The 16390-nt window shown below is 44.7% G+C and overlaps 1 protein-coding gene across 1 annotated transcript in view; it reads right to left on the bottom strand.

Moving 5' to 3' along the window:
* Positions 1 to 16101, bottom strand: part of LOC126215244 (aminomethyltransferase, mitochondrial) — a 196300-nt gene extending 180199 nt beyond the window's left edge. The window contains exon 1 of the mRNA XM_049941911.1: positions 15966 to 16101. The gene's annotated coding sequence lies outside the window, so the exon portion shown is untranslated. The remainder of the gene's footprint in view (positions 1 to 15965) is intronic.
* Between the last annotated feature and the right edge of the window lie 289 nt (positions 16102 to 16390).

Raw genomic sequence — 16390 nt, 5'->3', positions numbered from 1 at the left:
CTAAACTTCCTCCTTCACAAATTAACTGATAAATTGAGATTTTAAATTTCCAATATAATACTGCCATCGCTTCTTCACTCTAACATAGGTTAACATTGTCGGCTTCCCCACTCTAACCCTGCTTAATCTTATCAGCTTGTTGTTGTTGTTGTGGTCTTCAGTCCTGAGACTGGTTTGATGCAGCTCTCCATGCTACTCTATACTGTGCAAGCTTCTTCATCTCCCAGTACCTACTGCAACCTACATCCTTCTGAATCTGCTTAGTGTATTCATCTCTTGGTCTCCCCCTACGATTTTTACCCTCCACGCTGCCCTCCAATACTAAATTGGTGATCCCTTGATGCCTCAGAACATGTCCTACCAACCGATCCCTTCTTCTGGTCAAGTTGTGCCACAAACTCCTCTTCTCCCCAATCCTATTCAGTACTTCCTCATTAGTTATGTGCTCTACCCACCTTATCTTCAGCATTCTTCTGTAGCACCACATTTCGAAAGCTTCTATTCTCTTCTTGTCCAAACTATTTACCGTCCATGTTTCACTTCCATACATGGCTACACTCCATACAAATACTTTCAGAAATGACTTCCTGACACTTAAATCGAAACTCGATGTTAACAAATTTCTCTTCTTCAGAAACGCTTTCCTCGCCATTGCCAGTCTACATTTTATATCCTCTCTACTTCGACAATCATCAGTTATTTTGCTCCCCAAGAAGCAAAATTCCTTGACTACTTTAAGTGTCTCATTTCCTAATCTAATACCCTCAGCATCACCCGACTTAATTCGACTAGAGATAGACAGCTAAGAGATAATTAACTTCTGCCATACAGCTTCCAGCATCACTGCTTGCTCACAATCGATTCAGATACCAAAAATTCAGGAACCAAAATTATACATGACACCTATCAAACCACTGTTAACAAATTTCTCTTTTTTAGAAACTCTTTAGCACTATCGCTAGTCTGACCTTCATATTCCCTCCACTTCCAACAATCTTCAGTTACAGCAAAACTCGTCCATTACGTTTAGTATTTAATTTCTAATTGAATTCCCTCATCATCGCCTGTATTTTATTCGACTACATTCAATTACCGTTTTACTTTGTTGTCAGGGATAATATAAAGCGTGCGAAAACCATTTACAGACTGCAGTTGTAAGAGTCGAAAGACATGAAAGTGGATGAGCAGGAAGTGAGGCAGTGTTGTAGCCAATCCTCCATATTGTCCACACTGCACAAAGAGTTGGCAGTAAAGGAAGCTAAGGGAAAATGCAATTTCAGAGAGACTTTTAAGGTTTGACAACGACGTAATTCCGGCAGAGTTGGTAAAAGACTTAGAAGAAACCGAGTGGAATGGATAGTGTCATGAAAGGAGGTCATAAGATGAAATCGCCAAAACTAAAACAAGGGTTTCACAACGTCGCATGTCGAACAGTGATCCGATAGTGTAGAATAAATTTCTTTGTTTCACGTCTATGATCACAGATAATGCAGGTCCTCAGACTACAGGTTTCGGTCAGCAATGACCATCTTCAGATCGGCGGCAAAAACACAAATACAACTAGTGGATGTCTACAGCTTAAAACAATGAAATATGCGTTGAAGAAAAATATTACTGACATGCACTTGAAAATCATGTTTCAGCCGCATAATTTTCCCATGTATGTCAGTAATATTTTTCTTCGTAGCTTATTATATTGTTTTAAGCTGTAGACACCCACTAGTTGTATTTATGGTTTTGTTGCTGATCTTAAGATGGCCACTGCCGGCCGAAACGGTTAGTCTGAGGACGTACAACATTTGTGATCACAGACGTGAAACAAAGAAATTTATAATAGAATGGTGGTGGTAAGTTCCTATGGCACCAAACTGCTGAACTCATCGGTCCCTGGGCTTACCTTCGACAAGGGGAGCCAAGCGAACCGTGGCAAGGCACCTTGGACCACGCGACTACCCCGCGCGGCAAAGAAAGTTATAAAACATGGGTAATGGAATGTAATGGAATTATAAGACATCAGGTTATGCCGAGGGAATTACATTAGGAAATGAGACACTTAAAGTAGTAAATGAGTTTTGCTATTTGGGCACCAAAATAATTAACGACGAGAAAAAGTAAGAAACGATATCAGATGCGAACTGGTAATGGGAAGAAAAAGTTTTCTAGAAACCTATTGCCTTCAGTATAGCGTTGTGTGGCAGAGAAACGTGGACAACAAACAGCGGAGACTAGAGCATATTAGTCGCGTTACAAGTGTGGTTTTTCAGAATAGCACTAAATATCGAGTAACTAGCGAATAGGCATTGAGTCGAATTGGGCATAAATCACCTTTATGGCAGAATTTGACTTGAAGAGGGCATAATTTAGGGGGACACAAGGTAAGGCATGAGCATTGCAGGAAAGTTTGCGATGTTAAAATTTGAGAGGGATACGAGGACTAGCCTAAAATAAGCAGGTTCAATGGGACGTGGCCTTCAGAAGTACAGCAGAGATGAGATTAAGGTGCTTGCGAAGGATGGAGCAGCATAGAGAGATGCTTCAAAACACAATTATTACTGGTAACACATTACTTGCTTAACCAAAAGTCTTTGCCCTTACTTGAAGACACTTTGCTTGAATCAGATATTTGATCTCTGATAAGAACTACGATTCGTTCTTGTGGACTAGACATCAGCAGATAATGTGCTATTCAGCTCTGTGCCAAATGCGTGTCTCCACAAAAATTTCCATGCCCCAAACCACGGCAAGGCATCTATCGCTAGGGCATACTTAAGTCGGATCTTCTTGTTTACTTTCGTGTCGGCCACATTAGCCTTTTTACCTAAAGACATCTTTCGTCGACGCTAACACCAGAAATACTGGGTGATCAAAAAGTCAGTATAAATTTGAAAACTGAATAAATCACGGAATAATGTAGATAGAGAGGTACAAATTGACACACATGCTTGGAATGACTTGGGGTTTTATTAGAACCAAAAAAATACAAAAGTTCAAAAAATGTCCGACAGATGGCGCTTCGTATGATCAGAATAGCAATAATTAGCATAAGAAAGTAAGAGAAAGCAAAGATAATGTTCTTTACAGGAAATGCTCAATATGTCCACCATCATTCCTCAACAATAGCTGCAGTCGAGGAATAATGTTGTGAACAGCACTGTAAAGCATGTCCGGAGTTATGGTGAGGCATTGGCGTCGGATGTTGTCTTTCAGCATCCCTAGAGATGTCGATCGATCACGATACACTTGCGACTTCAGGTAACCCCAATGCACGGACTGAGGTCTGGGGACCTGGGAGGCCAAGCATGACGAAAGTGGCGGCTGAGCACACGATCATCACCAAACGACGCGCGCAAGAGATCTTTCACGCGTCTAGCAATATGGGGTGGAGCGCCATCCTGCATAAACATCATACGTTCCAACAGGTGTTTATCGGCCAGGCTGGGGATGATGCGATTCTGTAACATATCGGTGTACCCCTCAACCGTCTAGGCAGCAGTTTTGCTGTCCAGCGCCAACTGTAAGACATTTTGTGAGCTTTTTTTTTTTTTTGTTCTAATAAAACCCCATGTCAGTCCAAGCATGTGTGTCAGTTTGTACCTCTCTATCTACATTATTTCGTGGTTTATTAAGTTTTCAAATTGACACTGACTTTTTGATCACCCAGTATTTTCGCGCTGCTCAGTTACAGTCAGCGCTTGTGCAGAACAGACCAAGGTCAGCCGGTTCTCGATGCCGCTGTGTTACGTATGGGAGCGGTACTGGTCAACAGCTTCGTTACGTGACGTGTGTTTACCAACACACTGCTCTGCGCCAAGAGCAGCTGACGCAGGAAGATACAGTAGTACCCTCCACATTTTTACACCTCGCCCTCCCCCCTTCCACCTAAAACTTCTTCACGGTGTGTGGCTGAGGGTGCTTTCTACACACCAGTCACCTCTCCCCTCCCCCCTTTTCGTATTCCAGTCATGAATACTTTGCATAAAGAACGTCACATCGAATGCCTCTTGCCTTCGTGGTGTTCCCACGAGATACTAGATGTGGTGGTCATAACATGTCACACTCTTAGAGAAACTCAGGTTTTGTACAATTGAAGGCTATAAATGCAGCTGGTTTGAATCATACTTAACGAACAGAAAGCAAAAAGTTGTGCTCAATAACACAAACAATGTTGGGAGGGTGGTAAATTCTATTGAATGGGAAGTCCCACAGGGTTCAATTTTGGGTCCTCTGCTGTTCCTTATTCATGTGAATGACGTCTGACTTAACGTTCAGCAAGCAGAACTAGTACTTTTTGCAGATGAGAAACTGTTATAATAAATCCCATTCCAGAAAAAGCAGCTGAAGATATTGTTAAGGATGTCTTTCAAAGAATTATTAAGTGTTTCCAGAATGAGATTTTCACTCTGCAGTGGAGTGTGCGCTGATATGAAACTTCCTGGCAGATTAAAACTGTATGCCGGGCCGAGACTCGAACTCGGGATCTTTGTCTTTCCCCATGTTTGGAAGGTAGGAGACGAGGTACTGGCGGAAGTAAAGCTGTGAGGACGGAGCGTGAGTCGTGCTTGGGTAACTCAGTCGGTAGAGCACTTGCCCGCGAAAGGCAAAGGTCCCGAGAGTCTGCCTTCGGCGGTGCTACGGCACGGACGTCTGTTTACGTCCCTGCCGGAGAAGTTCGCGCTCGCGCAGTTGTTTACCTCTTCGGCGTACTCGTGCGTTTAGAAGACTCGATATAGAATGGCACATGCATACCGAAAGTCGACTCTCAAGATTAGTTTTTCCAATGAATATGCGAGACCGAAAGCCTACGAAATAGAAAGGTTCCTACGAGACGAAGTTAAACTTGACTACAACGAACTTATCGGAATCCACCTCTCCATAGTGAGCAGTGTAGTTTACGTCAAGCTGATTAACGATGTAGTATGTGACAGAATCATCCGAGATACTAAACATGGACTCAAATTTCGTCACTCTGATGGACATGTTGGAGACGTAACTATTGATCATGCAGGACTGGGCTTACGAAACATACGTATTTTCGAACTTCCCTTCGAGGTTCCGTCTGACTTGGTCGTTGACGCCTTACGCCCATATGGAAGAGTGCTTAGCCACGTTGAGGAAAAATGGTCCAACTTCACGACTTACCCCGTTCTCAATGGGGTGCGTCAAATCAGAATAGAACTGACACAACATGTACCCTCGTACTTGTTCATCGGCGGATGCAGAGCTATAGTCATATACGATGGACAACCCAAAACATGCTCAGGCTGCGGGAAAGAGGGCCACGTCCGTTCCGAATGTATGCAGCGGAGGATAGTGCAAGTTCCAAACGGCGAACCCGTACCTCCGTCCACGTTGACGCCGCTGCCACTAACGTATGCGGACGCATTTCGAACGGATCCCATCCCGAAGAATGACCAGCTACAGAATCCTGACAGTTTACGGCAACCGACTGCGGCAGAGACCGCCTCCAGTGACGAAACGACGCACACCTCTGCCGCTCCGGCGCCGGCGACGCACTTAAGCGAGCGGGAAGGATCGGTAGGAGAAATGGAAATTGATCCTGCTGTTGTGCCGACAGCTGCTTTCGTCCCTGAGCACCGGGAGTCACTTCCGCACTCGGATACGGAGGCGCACACGCGCAAACAACGATCGCCGAAGCGCCACAAGAAACGACGGCTAGCGCCGTCGGATACCTGCTTACTGCAGTCCACGTCAGACGGACTTGGGTGTGACGTCGATACAGTGCTTCCGGATGCGCAACGGGAGGTTATACCTCCCACACAGCAGTACGACGCGAATCATGCTACAAAGGGGTTGAATACAGACACACCGGACGGAAAGCCGACGGAAGGGGACCCTCCACCCACCGCAGCAACGCCACCGCCTTCGGTCAGCCCGGCCGGAGACACACGACGGGAGCTGGACCTCCAGCACAGGAACTGGGCCGACGAATCCGATACTGACCCCCACACCGACGACGCACCCGCCATGGCGAGTGCTGCGTCCACCGGATGTTAACCGCGCAGAAGATGCAGACTGACGCACAGACAGCGTGTTACCGGGCAGAAGCACACAAATTAACGTAAGCGTTCATGTGCGCTTTACGCACTGAGGAACAGCGGCAGGCATATCGAACAGCCTCTATTAATATTAATACGATCAGAACGCCTGTCAAATTGCAATTATTACGAGACATGTTGCATGCGTCAGACGTCGACATCGTTCTGCTGCAGGAAGTATGTGTTGAGAGCTTCCCCGACCTCTATGAGTACGATACGTACATTACACCTACTACCGACGGCGGCAGCGGAACAGCGATACTTCTACGTAGCGGCATAGTAGCCGAGGACGTGGTGTACCTGCCGTCAGCGCGAGGACTGGCGCTCACGGTGCTGGGAGTACGGGTCGTTAACATTTACGCACCGTCTGGGTCAGACAGACGGCGCGACCGATCCCGATTTTACGCAGAGGAGATTACAACACTATTCTTAGGTCGGTATGAACATGTATTATTTGGAGGCGACTTCAACTGCGTGCTCGCACCAAAAGATCAACACCCACGTTATACTTCGTGCCCGGAGCTGCGGCAACTCATACAGGACATGAATCTCATAGATACATGGGAGAAGATACATGGACACAGACGTGGATACACCTACGTCACGAGTCACTCTGCAAGTCGTCTCGATCGCATTTACGTCACACGTCGTCTCGAACCTGCGATCCTCGATGCGGAATTGTGGCCTGTCGCCTTTTCAGATCACATAGCATATATATGCACGGTCTCCCTGAGTCGTCAACAGGTGTGGAGGAGTCGCAGTGTTTGGAAACTGAATACAGCACACCTTAGGGAACCTGAGTGCAGACGCTTAGTCGAAGACACTTGGCATGTATGTGAACGACGCCTCCCGACATATCCGACGACGTTGCAGTGGTGGCTGGAATGCGTTAAGCCTGCATTGCGCCGAGCGTTAATTGCATACGGAAGAGAGCAGATGATGTGGAGGCGATACACGACGGAATTTTATTTCACGATGCTCCGCGAACTTTCTGTACAAGCACCTTCACAGGAGCGTCGTGCCGGTATAAAACGAGCACAGGCCCAAATAATTTCCATAACGCGCCGCCGACTGGAGGGTGTCGCAATCCGCGCAAGGACCTTTGAACGAGTCCGTGGAGAATCCCCGTCGATGTATCACGTTATCAGAGAAAAACAACGTAGCCGCAGAACCTTAATACAGACGGTCGTACTGCCAGATGGTCGCCGCATGACAACGCAAAAAGACATTGCCAACGCTTTCGTGGAACACTACGGTCATCTCTATGAAGAAGCGGAACACGATCAGGCAGCCTTTCATGAGGTCCGACGAACGCTCTCCGCGTGTCTCGACGAGTCGGCCAACCCGGAGTTAACAGGTGAAATCACAGTTGACGACGTAATGGAAGCGATTCATAAGGGAGCGTCGCACAAATCGCCGGGGCCCGACGGGTTTCCGTTAGAGTTCTATCGTACATTTAAAGATCTCATGATTCCAAGATGGACTGCCATGTACTGCGAATTGATGACTCCCAGCGTGCCTCTTCCACCCTCCTTCGTCGAAGGAATGATCATCCCCATCCACAAACCATCTGGCGGCACAGGGATACAGGCCTACCGGCCACTGACCCTTCTTAATTGCGACTACAAAATCTACGCCAGGATACTTGCAGCACGCTTTAAACGCGTGATACGCCAAGTGATTTCACTCGACCAAACCCAGCTAGGAGGAGCGAGCAATATACAAACGGCACTCAGCGACTACCGCGATGTTATCGCACTGGCTTCAACATGTCGTCTCCGGGGTGTATTGGTATCGATAGACTTCGATCGCGCATTTGACAGGCTGAGTCATGCTTATCTCACGGACGTGATGACGAAAATGAAGTTTCCGGAAAGTTTTGTCACCGTCGTCATGAGACTACTCCACGGAGCCGCATCCAAAGTGCTCATCAATGGACGCTTGGTGGGGCCCATCACCATCTCACGATCGGTCAGACAAGGGTGCCCTCTGTCAACGATATTGTATGCCATCGCTGTCGAGCCGCTGCTTTGCGGGCTCCGGAATCGACTCCAAGGAATGACAATAAGGCACAACAAGTTTATATGCCGAACATACGCAGATGACCTAGTGTTTTTAGCACGGTCAGGCGACGAGGCAAGAGCGGCCTTGCATTGGATTAATTTGTATTGTATGGCTACGGGAAGTCGCCTGAACATGGCAAAGTCGGGAGCGATGAACATCGGGAGAGGACTCCCGACAGGAAGTGTAGCACCATTACAGCCGATCAACAAGATGAAATGCCTAGGGATTATCTTCACTACAGACGTTCGACGCACGGTGGCACTGAGTTACAGACATCTTCTGCAAACAATTCGTGCGAGTGTCCGAAGTCACAGGTTAAGGGCACTGGATATGATACAACGGGTCACCTTTGCCAACACTTATCTAGCCTCTCGCATCCCCCACCTGGCACAAGTTCTTCCTATGCCGGTGGTGTTGGCCCGCCGAATCCTGGCGGCACTAGGATATTTTGTGAGCACAGGTCTGCTTTTTAAGGTAGGATACGAAACCCTCACCCTTCCTCGTAGTCGTGGAGGTCTTGGACTAGTCCACGTACGCGACCGAGCAGTGGCTATTTATGTAACCACAATGATAAAGATGTGGACACGACACCAGACAAGTCTGACGGGCAGCTTGATAGACGAACTCGCTCCACCTTCTCGTTCGGCTCCGGTAGCGGTGGCTCACATCTCACCATCGCTTGCCCATATGCGAACCTTCTTTGTGGAACACAGTTATGTACATATGGAACTACCGACTACCAGGACGGCAACGGCACGTGATATATATCACATCTTGACTCGACGACGACCGAATAATGCCGTAGAGCGCCGCCAACCAACGGTTACGTGGTCAGTGGTATGGCGTACAGTGCACCACCCACACCTTGATACGGGAACGCGCGCACTGTGGTATCAGGTGGTAAATGGGAAATACGTGACTCGATCCAGGTTGCATTCAATTCATATGGCGGACGAGCCACTGTGTCCGCAGTGCAATGTTATAGACACTGAGGAGCATCGCCTGATATGCGGTCCTTCGGCGGACGTATGGTGTTTGGTCAAAAAAATGATCGCCTTCCTCCTTCGGGTGGGGCCGCAAACAATAGAACCACGCACACTACTTCTCCCAGATAGGACATATTATCCCCGAACGAAGACAAACGCAGTGACTTGGATTCGAGGTTTGACTGTGAGTTATCTTTTCCGAGACGGCAGTAAGAATGTGCTTGACTTTTGGGCCTTACTACAGGAACATCACTCAAAGCTTATGAGACATCCGAGATATAGAACATATTACGCAAATTTTTTAGGGAGTGCCTTGCTTGATCCCCCACCAAGTTGGGGTGTCCCGGGTAGGAGAATGTAATTATTGTCTATAAGTATCAGAACAAGAAAGGACCAGGACAGTGGAGAGGATCCACAAACACACGTGAAGACGTACCCGACACCACCGCGAGGTATGACGGGATTAGCGACGTACGCGCCTAAAAGAGGAACGTAGGACGTTATTGTTTTGTACTGACAGGAGCAGCATATTTTATTTTTTATTTTTTTTCACTATTATGTAAACAAAAAGTCCACTTATTTATGTTTCCCAGAAAAATTTTATTTTATAAAGTCATCGTCTTATATATTTAAAGAAACAAATGCTAGAAGCAGTTTATGTTTGTAAAACTACGAGAGGTCCTTGGTTTTCAAGTCTACCTTTTGAGGAAAAAAAAAAAAAAAAAAAAAAAAAAAAAAGTTGGTAGAGCACTTGCCCGCGAAAGGCAAAGGTCCCGAGTTCGAGTCTCGGTCGGGCACACAGTTTTAATCTGCCAGGAAGTTTCGTATCAGCGCACACTCCGCTAAAAAAAAAAAAAAAAAAAAAAAAAAAAAAAAAAAAAAAAAAAAAAGTTCGAGTCTCGGTCCGGCACACAGTTTTAATCTGACAGGAAGTTTCAATTATTAAGTGGTTTTCAGAAAATGGACTCTCCCTTCATTTTGAGAAAACTCACTATATCCAGTACTGTACACCGAATACAGCCATACCGACAATTGATGTAGCATATGAACAGGGCTCAGTTAACAGGGTAGGTTTCTCCAAATTTTTGGGTGTTCACACTAATGACAACTTGAACTGGAAGAAGCATATTACTGAGCTTCTCAAACAACTAAGTTCAGCTTCTTTCGCTCTTTGTATAGTCGCTAGTCTTGGTAATAAACAGATCAGCCTCCTAACGTACTTTGCATATTTCCACTCATTGATGTCTTATGGAATAGTTTTCTGGGGTAACTCAACACTTAGACCTAAAGTGAAACTTCCTGGCAGATTAAAACTGTGTGCCGGACCGAGACTCGAACTCGGGACCTTTGCCTTTCACGGGCAAGTGCAGGACAGCTTCTTTAAAGTTTGGAAGGTAGGAGACGAGGTACTGGAAGAAGTAAAGCTGTGAGGACGGGGCGGTAGCTCAGTTGGTAGAGCACTTGCCCGCGAAAGGCAAAGGTCCCGAGTTCGAGTCTCGGTCGGGCACACAGTTTTAATCTGCCAGGAAGTTTCATATCAGCGCACACTCCGCTGCAGAGTGTAAATCTCATTCTAGATCTAAAGTATTGACTGCAGAAAGGAGAGCAGTGAGAATAATTAGTGGTGTTCAGCCAAGGACATCATGTAGACACCCATTCATGGAGTTAGGTATTTTAACTGTACCATCAGAGTACATATATTCGGTAATGAAATTCATTATAAATAAGCCATCTCAATTCGCGAAGAACAGTGATGTTCATACTTACAACACTAGCGTAAAAAATGACCTATCCGTCATTGAAGCTGTCAGTTGCTCAAAAAGGGGATACATTATTCAGCAACAAAAATGTTTGATCATTTGCCCAACAACATAAAGTTGTGCCAGGTGACAGATCAAGTTTTAAATCTAGCTTAAAATTTCTTTTGGACAACTCCTTCTATTCCACTGACGAGTTCCTGTTTCAGAATTGGTAAAAAAAATGTGGCTTTAAATGTAGTGGAAAGTAAAGAAATTTACTCGTATAATAATATTTCCGTCTCTGGATGTTCTGGAAACCTACTGCAGATACACGTCTGGGACATGTTTTATTAGATTCACCAGACAAAGAACAACAAAATAAATGGAAATCCTGCTTTACTTTAACCTCATACATTTTGGCAATGGCTTCATATTAGCGAAGTTCCTAAATTTCAGTAATATTAATATTAGCACTATTCATGTGTGTATACATATCTTGTAATCTGACTTGTTCCACATCCTATCGATAAAATCATCATGAAAATGATCTCCGGAACATGACATAACTAAACTAAACTAAACTAACGGGTTCTGATCCTGTCGCAGAGTAAGTACGCATGCACCATAGACGAATGACCAGTAGCTGTGACACGTGAAGGCTTCTTAATCGAATGCGGCCTCTCCGTTGTCTGTAGACAATCTGTGCGGCCATGGCCTTCATTTCTGTAAGAGCTGTTCCTCTGGAAAAATGATAAGTGTAATAATAGAGCAGTGAATTGTCGTGAAGTTTCACATGTTACTACTACTGAACCCCGTTGTTGTTGTGGTCTTCAGTCCAGAGACTGGTTGATGCAACTCTCCATGCTACTCTATCCTGTACAAGGTCCATCTCCGAGTAACTACTACAACCTTCATCCTTCTGAATTTGCTTACTGAATTCATCTCTTGGTCTCCTTCTCCTACTTACGACTTTTACCCTCCGCGATTCCCTTGCTGCCTCACAACGTGTCCTTCCAACCGATCCCTTCTTTTAGTCAGGTTGTGCCACAAATTCCTCTTCTCGCCAATTCTATTTACATCCTCCAAATGGCTCTGAGCCCTATGGGACTTAGCATCTGAGGTTATTAGTCTTATAGAACTTAGAACTACTTAAACCTAACTAACCTATGAACATCACACACATCCATGCCCGAGGCAGGATTCGAACCTGCGACCGTAGTGGTCGCGCGGTTCCAGACTGAAGCGCCTAGAACGGCTCGGCCACAGCGGCCAGCTAGTCAATAACTCCATCGCACAAGCGTAGGAAAGGAATAGCTGAACTGGTTGGATGCATTCCAGCATTATCTTAGTTCAGACCCTTCAGATGTCAGATGAACAAGAGACAAAAGCGCAGTCCTCCCTCGTATATCAGTAAGGGAAGTAAAATCCACGCGTGACTCAGAGATCAAGTCGGCCTGAATTCTTTGCTATAGTTTCAGTCTAAATCGCAATTGCAACCATTTATATGTTTCCCGAAATCAGCACAGCCTCCCTTAGGTACTGTAAATAAAATAAAGTACCATACTGGACTTCGGACGAGCGTCTTCCAGCCATCCAGATACAGTTCTTTTAGAGATTTTTGCAGAGAAAAAGTGGTCAGTGGTGCTATATTTCCTTATTAGATGCTACGGACACTTCCTCTTACATCAACATAAGCGAAGGCAGAGGGTATTCATTGCATGTGTTAACGTTTCTTCCCCTTTCTTTCATTGATGAAGAGTTAGAAGCTTATCACGTGCGTCAGCATCTACAGTGAGTCTGAGAAGTTTTCGTGATACCTGCTTATTTTTTCAAAGTAAGTCTTTACAAAACTACGGGCATTGTAATAAACACAGGCAGGAATCGATTGAAAGAAATAATTATTAACCAGGGTGTTAGGCAAAGGCGTGGACAATCACATAACATTTTTAATATTTACACTGACTTCGATCTTCACAAATGGAAATGTAACGCAACAAAGAAATTAAGACAACGAATCCGAAATTCCTGTATGTACTTCTGTTTGGATATGATATCGTTGTTATTCTAAAGAATGAAGATGACTTCCAAACATAAGTATACTAAATGAACGAAATATGCAAGAAATACTTTAGAATTTCTAGCAATAAAAAGAAAATAATGGCATTCCGAGAAAAATATCCAATAAAAAAAATGTTCAAATGTGTGTGAAATCTTATGGGACTTGAACTGCTAAGGTCATCAGTCCCTAAGTTTACACACTACTTAACCTAAATTATCCTAAGGACAAACACACACACACCCATGCCCGAGGGAGGACTCGAACCTCCGCCGGGATCAGCCTCACAGTCCATGACTGCAGCGCCTTAGACCGTTTGGATAATCCCGCGCGGCAAATATCCAATCAAAAGTTATTCTGGATAACTGTGTTTTAGAGCAACTCTCCCAAATACTATAAGTTTCAATTTTGTCTCTAACGGTGAAAATGAAATACACAAATTCCAAGCTGTCTGTGCTACAATTAGCAGAACATTAAGCTATAAAGTACAAAAAAATTCTATAAAGTGATGGCGCTTCCTGCTTTATCCTATGGAAGCAAAAGCTGGTTTAGCACAAAAAAATGGCCAGTTTTGGGTAGGGCTGGTGCACTCTGTAAAAACTTGTTATGTTGACAGAAATTCATACGTTCCGAGAATCGAGGGTTTTTGCCTGGCATCGCCACTGATACTGCCAACAAACCGGTAACTGGGAGAATGCTTTAATTTCAGATTTCAAGTCTGATAACAAATGAGAAAATAAATATTTTCTCGTGTGATATCCTTTGAAATTAACAATTCCGTGTTTTTCCATTTACTTGGACTCTGAAACCTCGCGTCTTGCCAAATTTCTTGACAGTAGGTCAACGGGCATTACCCTATGGCTTTTGATACCGAGTTTTCGAGTATCAAAATGTGTAACGTAAAACGCCGTATCTTTTGAATGCATTGACACAGAATCTCTAAATTTGTACACCCATACTGGACCGTCGACCTCAGTATGCGACATAAATTTGAACTGGATGTGTGAAGCTGTTCCACAGAAAAAGGGTCTTAGCTGACGGCAAAACGAAGAGATAGTCGGATAACTAATAACAAAAAATATTATTCGTGTTATAAAATTACAGTTCGAGAATTTTCGGGTTTTTTCCTTTACTTGTAGTGTGCAACCTTGCTTCTTGCCAAGTTTTATGATTCTAGGCCCAATACGCAATAGGTGTTTGGTGAGCGAGTTGTCGAGTATCAAAATGCGTGAAATAAATGGCCACAACTTTTGATTTCATTGATTTGGAGGCTTAATAGTTTTTCACCACCATGGTACCGTAAGCCTCAATATGCGACATAAATTTGAATTGGATACTTTACTCGTTTCTGAGAAAAATGGTTCTAACCAGTCGGACAGACAGACAATAAAGCGATTCTACACGGTGATTCACGAAGATATGCAAATATTTCAATACGTGATTCTGCAAGCAAAACTAAACAAAAAAGTACATATGAACATAGGTCCGCAAATGTTTAGTTACGGAGTTACGGCTAACTGAAGATTTTTCCTGAAATTTAGGAACTTCGCTAATATGAAGCCATCGCCAAACTGTATGAGGTTAAAGTAAAGCACGATTTCCATTTATTTTGTTGTTCTTTGTCTGGTGAATCTAATAAAACATGTCCCAGACGTGTATCTGCAGTAGGATTCCAGAACATCCAGAGACGCAAATATTATTATACGAGTAAATTTGTTTACTTTCCATTAACAATGTAGAAACGTTTATGTCATTGTTGGCAACCGTTAGTGAGCTGTTTCAGTCGTTTCCAAGCCTCGAAACGAGTTGGTATGTTCAGTGAAAGAACATAATAACAACAGTGTATTTAAGTGAAACCACATAGTAACTGTCGTAGTTTGTAGATTATTTATGAAATAGGGATGCCTTTCAAATTTACGACAGAGGAATACGCAGATATGGTGTTTATTACCATCATTTTTCCAAAATTAAATTCTCTACAACGTCTGTTGAAAATTTTGTGCAGTTGCCTGGAACATTTTTTTTTAAAAAAAAGAAAAAAAAAACAGACGCACACACACAAATTGGGCCAAGTAGTTAGCAAATAAAAAAAATTTACGGAATTACTTCTTTCCTTCTCAGGATGTTCTGGAAAACTACTGCAGATACAGGTCTGGAACATGTTTTATTAGATTCACCAGATCAGTAACAACAAAATAAATTGAAATCGCGCTTCACTTTCACCTCGTACAGTTTTGCGATGGCTTCGTACTAGCGAAGTTGCTAAAATTCCAGGCAAAATCTCTTACTAGCCGCAACTAAAGATTTGTGGACCTATGTTTATACGAACTTTTTTCTCTAGTTTTACATGTAGACCAACATATTAAAATATTCGCGTATCTTAGTGAATGACATGTATAGGGGTTCCTTTTTTCGAAGTGAGGCACGGATTCCAAAAATTAGAAATAACAAAATTCAAGCGGGAGAGATGTGATTTCTAAGATAGGCGAAATGCTGCACAGGAAGAGACGTGATTAGAAATGGAGGTATTATTATAGTATTAAATATTTTAAATATGAACGAAAAAGTTCGAAAATATTGTGAAGACTGACAACGCCTCGTGAGAATGGCAGGTCTGCCGGCCGGGGTGGCCGAGTGGTTCTAGGCGCTACAGTCTGGAACCGCGCGACCGCTACGGTCGCACGTTCGAATCCTGCCTCGGGCATGGGTGTGTGTGATGACCTTATGTTAGTTAGGTTTAAGTAGTTCTAAGTCCTAGGGGACTGCTGACCTTCGAAGTTAAGTCCCATAGTGCCCAGAGACATTTTTTGAATGCCAGGTCACATAATTCCCCAGAAAATCCTGAAATAGAAACCGAATGGGAAAAGAGATAGGGGAAGATCTCGAGAAAGATGGGAGTGATTTTGTGAGTACAGAACAGGGAGCGGTCTCGTCCGTGAAAAGATGATGTTATAGTTCCCTCTGCCTCGCACTTCGCAGCGATTGCGGAGTACACGGATGGATACTCTGCTGCTGAGCAGGGAGCTTAAGGCGTGTAGGTACAGCCAGTGCTTAGCTCGCTTACCTTTGGCGGCCTGGTCTTCACAAGACGAGCAGCAGGTGTTCCAGTGGGTTCCTAGATGGCGCGGATCGCTGGTCTGTAGCGAGGGCCCTGCGCTGCTGTGTGTGCATATGAGACACGCTCTTCCCAGACTGGTCCGCCCAGCTATCAGCTGAGGAGCAGCGATGCACTGATTGGACGGCGAGGTCAGGCGCCGATGCTTCCTTCTCGGGCCACCAGAAGTCGCCAGCGCGCTAACCGGTCTCCGTGTGTAGGAGCGGCCACCACATGGCAACGCCGCGCGCTGCCCTAGGATAGACGCGGTTACGTACAGTAGTACACACTCTGGCACTGCTGCCGGTAGTAGCTGCCTATCACCGTGAGTCATCACAGCCGCTTGGCGGTCAGGTACAAGGGGCGCGGACGTTCTTCCGACATCCGCATAGAGA

The sequence above is a fragment of the Schistocerca nitens genome, chromosome 12, assembly GCF_023898315.1.
Source record: "Schistocerca nitens isolate TAMUIC-IGC-003100 chromosome 12, iqSchNite1.1, whole genome shotgun sequence".
Taxonomy (NCBI): Eukaryota; Metazoa; Arthropoda; class Insecta; order Orthoptera; family Acrididae; genus Schistocerca; species Schistocerca nitens.
Note: the sequence above shows the minus strand (reverse complement) of the source record. Positions and strands in the feature narration are given on the sequence as shown.